This window comes from Dendrobium catenatum, unplaced genomic scaffold, assembly GCF_001605985.2.
Source record: "Dendrobium catenatum unplaced genomic scaffold, ASM160598v2 original_scaffold_209899, whole genome shotgun sequence".
NCBI classification, from domain to species: Eukaryota; Viridiplantae; Streptophyta; class Magnoliopsida; order Asparagales; family Orchidaceae; genus Dendrobium; species Dendrobium catenatum.
In genome coordinates this window covers 1,131,542-1,140,591 of record NW_021528311.1, presented here as the reverse complement: position 1 = coordinate 1,140,591, position 9,050 = coordinate 1,131,542, and positions in this window count along the sequence as shown.

The following is a 9,050-nucleotide window of genomic DNA, read 5'->3' as shown; positions in this document are numbered from 1 at the left end:
TCTTTCTTTCGTATCATATCTCTTCCACAACGGTTCCACCGTTCTCACATACAATCACAGCACCAAGAAGACCGTGCAAGTAAGAAATTCAGTCACCAATGCAGAACGATGACCAAGCATACGCACTACCTTCTACGAAAAAAATGGAGAAACACGCAAACTGATATGTCAATCTGCTCCTCCACCTGGAAGAAGCTTGCCCGTTCATCGCAGATGCCTGTATACATCACTTCCGATCCCATCTGACGGACTGCAGCCATAGAAGCACTCGACATCACATACATTCGATGTGCTGCACTCGTATCGTCGCTCTCTACATATGCATAACCTCTACTCCCACAAGTGTCCAATGTGTAGTGGCCATATCACGAAATCAGCCAATACCCTATAGTGGCTCGTTAGGATACACAGCGCGACGGGGCGCCTTGGGTACAAAAGCGCGATGCGATCGCTTGTATACGCGAACAAAACAAAACAGATTCGTCTGGAGATGTGCTAAAGAGAAAGATAATACTGAGTTAAAGCATGTATCAGCAGATATTGAAGCTCTATGCCGAGCTGGTGCGCAGTGGAAGGTGGCATTATACACTCCTACAGAATTCAGAGATACCAATCGTCTATGTAGCATATATCCCTAAGGTTCGCGAGTATACCTGCCAGTATCTAGATAAGATACAGTATCAATAGTAACGACAAGAGAGTCCTTATGATGGTAATCTTCTCTAACATCTATCAAAAACTCAAGATGCGTTCCGAAATGCACCACGGCCTCTAGGAAGAGTAGAAGAAATATGCAGCGTTACACACTCTAAACTTTATGTTAAGAAACCCGATAGAGTAGGGGTAGACTACACAAAAGGAATATGTAGAAAAATAGATTAAGATACTCTCATTCTTATTAGAAGATATGATTGAAACTGAGAATTGACTTTCATAAATGGACACACTGGAGAAAATAGTTTCAGATGGAAATTCATGTTGCACCCACCAATAGCCCTGCATAAGTGCCCCCACGATAGTGGTGGCGATAAGAGAGCTTGATGATCTGTGGTGTGTGTGTTGTTGCAAGGAGACCGCCTGAAGCCCACAGGGCGAGGGTGCGAGCAAGCGAGGACGCCCGACCCATACAATAGCACGACCAAATTTGAAATTCGAGGTCTGACAAAATGTTAAGCATGTATACCTGATTATCGATATTTGAACACAATCATGAGTTCCGATACAGCCTTCCCATCCTACCAAAAGTAGTGGCAATACTCCAATTTTTCCGATATGATAAGCTCAACTCTGCAATTGTATTAGAACTACGATAAGCAGTATCAGTATACACATCGCTCCGACAAAGAGTCCTGCTTGATGACAGCGCATTTTTATGCGACTTATTCCATAACATCCAATTTATATGAACCTGAAACAATATGTCCTCATCTCACCCTTGTGAACTCTGGAGGAGTGACAATGAATAGTATCCATTATAGTATTCAATTTTAATGCGTTCCGAATCTAATTTTTTTCAATTTCAATTATTTCAAAGTTCACAGTAATTCTCACCCAAAATACATACGACACAGTAACATCTCGGCCTAGAAGTCCCCACCAAACATACCACGAGCCAAGTGTCATATAAGAAACAAATTAATTCAACCTCCCATTCAAACTATCTATCATTACCATTATGGGAATTCCTGTCGATATGACATATCTTATGAAAATAATTAAATGTGCATCAACAAATTAGTCTCGGGGAGCGGGCAGATCAGCAAAAGTCATACTATAGTCCCACAGCGGCATTGCTAATGCCCTCTGCGGCACCTGATAAACACTCCCTTCAAGAGCCAACAAATGCAGCTACCAAAAAGTCAAGATGATACCAGGCTAATCACAAAGGGTCACCGAGAAGCCACCCATCCAAGCACACCCTACTTGAATAATCCTTCCATCAATTCGACAATATCAAAATGCCATGTGTCTAAAGGAGGTAAAATACACTACTGGGTCTTGACCAATATCACTCACGCTCAAAGATACCTAGAAAAAAGTGCGTTTCACTGGCACGCGTCTCATGCAATTTATAAATATCTATCAGCATATATTATCACGTCTACTACCAGCAGTCTGATATCGATCGCCTCACAATTTAGGTGTACCATAGAATGATGATAGAATATCGTGTGCTGTCTGCGCAAGGACATATCAAAGGTGAAAACTTTGTGAAAATTCTATGCGATCCTACCTCGTTCTCAGCTCTATGAAACAGCTCTTCAACTGATTTAAGGTTAAAGCAGCTTACAGGATACAATAACCACGCAAATCAGCCCAACTAAGATCTAAGAGGACATCTCAATGGACAACACTACATGGTGAGAGAAGCTAGATTATATACCACTAAAAATTAGTATCTAATTATAGTGCTGTGATAGAATGATACAGAGATAAGTCAGAAGAGAAAAAAAAAATGAGAATAAGTCACGCGCCCAAAATCAATTGAGTCCCAGTTCACTTGTTGACATTACAAAATCTCTGCTTCCACTTTCATGCTATAGGCTGTGACAACAGCAATCATTATGAATATAGGTTAAAAACGCAAACGAGACTAAAATAATATCTATTAGATCACATAACTACAGTCATCCTATCAAGGAAGGCTCGATGAGCTACCGTCATGTATACATCTAGTTTATGTGACGTATTATGGTAAACAAGCTCGCATGTTAAAATATCTATTTAACCTCACTCAGTCAAATAGAACAAAAAGCGCAATATACAGAAATCGATTTCACGTACCGGTCGGCGTGCGTCTTCTATCTACTCTCCTCGCCACGACATATCTCTCGTTCGATCTTACAAGCTCAAGAAGTAAGCCTCAAACATAATCCCCACGACATATCTACGTGCGACTCGATCTAACGTCATTCAATTATAGAATCTTATCTCCAGTAATCTACGGCTCTCAAATACAGATACACCTAAATGCATATTACCGATCAATCCATCATACGTCTCATGTATACTTTGGATCCTGAGACAGGCGGTATTCAGTCCGTATGCGAATACAGTGAATCTGTGAGTATAGAGTCGACACACAAACTGTAGTTCTCTTCCCCTACAAAGAGATCATTTATCTCCCATAGTCTTATCACAAGAATATTGTGCTCCAATAATCTCATGTCTCACAGGTGCAGTGAGCGCACTTATTCTATCTACTTTGCCGCAACTAAACACACAACCTAATGACATCGTAGAGTGACTCAAGAAGCACATCTTGCGTGCGAGCAATCACGGTGGGTGGCCTTCTATCGAGATTCCAGTCCACTAAACTCAGAGCACCCTATATAATCAAACACGCCATAAGGTTCTTACCATACAGTCCAACTCAGCCTCACAATGTAAAACCCATGCTAGAAGAGTAGGTTGACATTTACTGATCCTCCTCTCAATCGCCAGAATCCCGCATCATACGGCAACATGGCTTACTCTCTGCTTCTCGAGACTTGCACATAATATATATAGCACCCGGTCTCTTTGACCTAATTGCCATCACATAATAGCGATCAGTAGTGCCTGCTACCAACCATTGCCCTCCCTTCATTATAGATCTATCATTTGTCCTGTGATCTTCATTACTATCGGCATCCGGCCCAGGTTTGAACTGCATTGCAACACCCCGATCTCATTCCACGAACCACGGGGTATGTAAGTACATCGAATTCAAGCGTCTCTAAAGATAATTATGAGATCCTACTCCACCTGCTCAAATTATTCTGCTTGCGTCAAATATCACAGATAGATGACCAAACTATCACTCCACCACAGAGATACAAGATAATCACACATAGCGTGTGTTAATTCAGACTGATTGCGACCTGCGACATCATGCATCACGCGTGCTGAGAGAAAGGTTGATATTGTAATTAATATTTTGTTCTGACCCATTTCTAATATCTACTAGAAGTGATGCATTACCAACCATACACACCATCACATCATCAATAGATAATTCAAAACTCTCATAGGGTACGCTGCATCACACAACTCAGTGACGACGCCTCCTTCTCCGCCATACCACGTAATTCTGATCCGCTAGCTACTCAGACAGATTACTAAAATCACAGGGTCTGGACATACAGTGATACGGTTTCTATAGCAGACTAGCGACAAACATGAATAAAGAATCAGCCAAGCCGACACACATGACAACCAACGACAGGGCCTGGGCATAATGCAAAACCCTAACCCGAGTAGAACGAGGAAGTCAATAGAACCCCATACACACCTCGTACGCAACAGAGTAGGCGGAACCGCAAAACGATCGCTCAACAAATCTATAAATGAAACCAGGCCAAAACTGGGGAACGATAGCTATAACTCCTGCCTTGATTACTCGTACCAGGCAATAACTGCGCAGCGGAGCAACAGAGCTCAACGAAAGGAGAGTGATGGACGCGTCAAGCAAGTCTCCACAGCGCAGACACGTCTCCAATGCAAGAGATGCTACATCTTCAGGCTCCTATGATACTATGCAATGCTGAAAAGAAGGCATACAACAAGGAATTAGAAAACACGCAACTTGTGACACACAAGTCACCCATACGGGACGAAGCCGCGACGAAGCGGTGAAGGCAAGCAGAACGTCCCAAGCTATAAAGGAGACTGAAATGGTTACACAAACGAAACCATGATATACCGACTATAATCGGGCACCTTAAAGGTAGCCTTTAGCCTGTGAATGACTACACGCTAGCATACCGCCAAGCAGATTCTTGTCGCAAACAATGCAGACCATAAAGCATCAACGAACAAGGAGCATCGTGCTGTAACTTAATAGTACAACCAAGATATGGAGATAATATTATCTGCGATACCACTAACTACAGCCATAGAATACGACAGTGTCCTACAGTAAACATGCCCTACATTTTCTCTGTGCACACACACCATCGATTCTAGGAATAGATTCGATTACTATACTTTGCTCTCTCTAATCAATACTCCCCGCAGCTATCATCATCTTTCGAAAGAAAGCAGTGACTGTGCATTTCTCATAAGATTACAATACCCTGATCTATTCTGCAGAACGGGACTGGTCTGGTATATCTGAAAAGGGCCTAAGCCACCAGTCATGCCATCAGTTACACAAGTCTCGGTGGGCCTGTTCACGAATTGATGCCACCATCATCTAGCTCTATATTGGAACACCTCGTTATCTGTTCGTCATGGACCATTGAAGCTACACAACCACGTCAAGACATAGCAACTTACCCGACCTACCAGTTGGTCGATACCTGTTGATACTCCTCAATGGGTGCTAGCACATCATCAAGTAGCTACACTACACTCACGGTTGATGCTGGACAATACCAATGGTCCTCACCCTTCTCAGCAGATTTCATCCATTACCTCGATGCCGCGTATAGAGTTCAAACACCATCCCCATCGTGTTGACACGCTTATAGCCAGTCGCCATTCTCATATTGCTATTGACAGGACCCACCCTCTGAACTCTAATCATTCTGATCCTCACGATTCACTAAGGCATGACATTTTAAAGTCGAAGACGATCTGCCAAAACTACTACGAAGCGAGCGCTGTCATATGCACGTTGTTGAAGTCGATGCTGTGCCAATGGTCCGAGTGCTTTTATGTCTCGGCGGCGTTGACTACAACGCCACTCACTGAAGAGTGAGAGATGGCTCTCGGTGTCGACCGTCCTCGCATAATGCTCTCTTCGCTAGCAAGCTTACTAGGTTGCGAGAAGTTTGGAACATTACAAGTACGACAACAGATCGTATATCGGTGTAGGTCCTCTCGTGTGAGGAATGCGAACCGACAACAGTCGCCGGATCAAAGATCGGCAGGAGTGCCGCTATGCTCTTATATCGGATTCAGTGGAAGATTTGAGGGCAGACATCGGACGCACAGTGGGCCAGCGTCGTAGCTAGTGGCTCAGGATTTGTCAGTGCGCGCCCCCATGGAGAATCAAGCACTTAACTCTAATACGGTGATCGTCGCATTCACACATATCTGACAATAGTTAGCAGTCCCGTGGCCAAATACTGTCCAACCACCTGAGGTTTGGCATCTATCTAGCTCACGATCTCACTTATCAAGGGGATCTTGCAGAGTGCTCGCGGCCGCATCAGATTCACCTGGCGACAAAATTTGAGGTGAAGTCGAGGTTTCCTAATCAACTTGACGTGTCGAACGGAGTTCTTACATGGAAAGACCTCTACGGAGACGATTAAATTCATATGCTCGTACTTTTAAGAACCGTAACGCTATATGGATTAGATAGTGTAAAAGGATGTTTTAAGCAAGGAGCAAGAACGATGCTGAAGGCGCGTAGCGGGTTATCGCCATGGTGACTCATGATTTGGTGATTTGTACGACACACTCTGACAGATAGAGCGGCGAGTATACGGCATTGAGTCAGGTCGTGTAATAGTCAGATACATGTAGACCTCTATGAGACTGAGATAGACTGTTCATCCTGAAGGTTTCATCCGCTGTGAATACATTGGGAGTTTATACAAGTCGGCGGTTTGCCAAGAGCCGCCCTTGACCAGTCTGTAAGCGAGAGCAGCGGTGCCTGATGCTAGAATTATTCGCTTTAACGCATATTCACTTTATCTTACCAGCGATAATACAAATTAACATGATTCAGAATTGCTATTGTAGATTTTGTTGGAAGTGACCAAGTTCAATCAAAAATGTTCCGCAATCAAGTATACTCCGTCCTCCTGATAGCGTGTTGTACATAGACAATCATTCCTACACTCGTGGAAACTGGCCCTCATCCTCTCTACGTATTACGTTGTTTTCCAGTTTATATAAATTGCGGTAAATGATCCCTCTCCTTGGCACAATAATTCTAAAGGTAGAGCACGTGAGCCGCTCCAACATTTCCTTAACCAGAAATCCATAATGATAATGTGGGAACTATCGTGCAAACGGTGCTACTAATAAGTGCAAACCCATAATACCGAGCAAACCGTCGGGACTACCGTGGTATATAAAGACAATAGGGCTTGGTAGCTACCGACTCGGTACTTTCTCGTAGCTCACTTATCTCACATCTTCCAGCACAACAATTACCAACTTCAATATTAAATTGGTTGCATTAAAAATCATTACTATGCTCCAATATTACTAAGAATAAACAATCCGCTATCCACATCTTGATCCATCTGGTCTCTAGAACGTTGTTAATTAGTGATCCTGACATATACGTCCAGCAAATCTTGCTTAATCTTGGGCGCCGATGTACAAAGTGATAGTGTACACACTCAATCAAAAAGGCCGGACTGTATCTCCGCCTTGATACGTCCGGATAGCGCCAGAAACCAAGAATGCGTTGCGTAATTCATCAAATCATGCGTCTACTAGCAACCACATAAGTGAGGCGTGAGTATACTCCGTGTGCACGATCGGGGGAGTTGGGTCATCCCCATCACAGGGACTCTTACTAGTCATATAGCTAGGAGCAATTTCCGCTAGTTAACACTATTACCAATAGCCATACAAAACTGTTGGTCATTTCATGTTGTAGAGAACTCAACAGTTATGAAAAGTCATAAACATTGAGACAAATTATAATAGTATATGGTAAATCAAATCTCCTAGTTCAGAGGACACAAGAAGAGCGTGAGTGGACCACGCCATTATCTTACATGTGTTACCTGTCTACATTGTGCCGCGATGTGTGGGCTGGTGCGCACAGCTCCAACACCGACTATCGGCGTACTAATCATACCTCGAATGTCTCATCTCTACTTACCATGGTCACGAGTTTATTCATGAAAAGACGATTCAGGATAATCGAGACTATATCACCTTCGCTGTTTTCCTTGAGGCACATGTCTTGAAGCTCTTACTCTACTTTTATGCCCAGATTAAACACTTAACATTTGAAAATTGGCTCTCGTGGGTGTTCCAAAAGAGTCTAATACGGGCTATTCGTACTGCTTGGATGTCTCATGAGAGGTACCCTACGAAAAATCTAGTAGCGTGACTAGTACACGACCTGACAATTTTCTCCTGGACGAGTGTCAATCAACTATCTCAGCAACATGCAACTAAGCCGCGCAAACCTCAGGCACGTGTCTTCTTTGCTTAAACCACGTGCGCTTTTACGATATCTAAATGGTACGTCCTAGAAAATACGTTATTCCCAATCTCAAAAAAATGTCCTATGACCTGCGACCTCAAATCTCTTTTTGGCAGATGCTGATTGGCGCCGGAGACCCACAATCCCTCGAGAGAGGAATCAAACCTCAGGCATTGCCATATCCTTGGATCTACAAGTATATCTCCATGGACGGTGAAACGAAACACGACACCATCCGCAGCGATCTCGATTTCATTCCGAGCTGGAGTCCTCTGAATATGAGGATGCATTAGCTCAAAAGGCACTCACTGTACGATATTCCCATTTGGATCCGGCGACATGTTAGTCAACAAGATGTTCGGCATTCCTTCAAGAAGAGTGACGCTACATGCCGATGGGTATACATGGGACAATAAACTCCGCAATAAGCTCTAGCAAACACAAAATGCGCGGGCTCTTCCAACAGCTCAGCACAATTCACCACATTGAAATCGACCAAAAAAGGTGCTCGATTCTTAGTGTCATCATATGTTCAGAACAATGAACATCTCTATCCTACCGATAGCTACCAATCGACCAAGTCGCTCTGACATTTTCACCAAAGCGTTTCTCGACGCCACGGTTTCAAAAACTTCTGTCACCAACGACTGGTTACTCAAGAACCTTCAGTTTGCTGGAGGGGGTGATTTTATTAGAGCAGACATACAAAGTCACAAAAAGGAGTCCGTATGCTGGAAATTAAAAGCTTCAGGTATACAGGTATACATTGTACAATTATCCGCTATTCATTCAACTATGTCGCTCTCATTTTCCCCAACGAACATAGGGTCGGGCCATATCCCCATGTCTTGATATATAGCGTCAGCCTAGTGTCTTTGAAAGGTATACAAAAATAATATGACATTCTGCATCACTTCATAGTTTTTCATGCCTACTCTCTCACTCT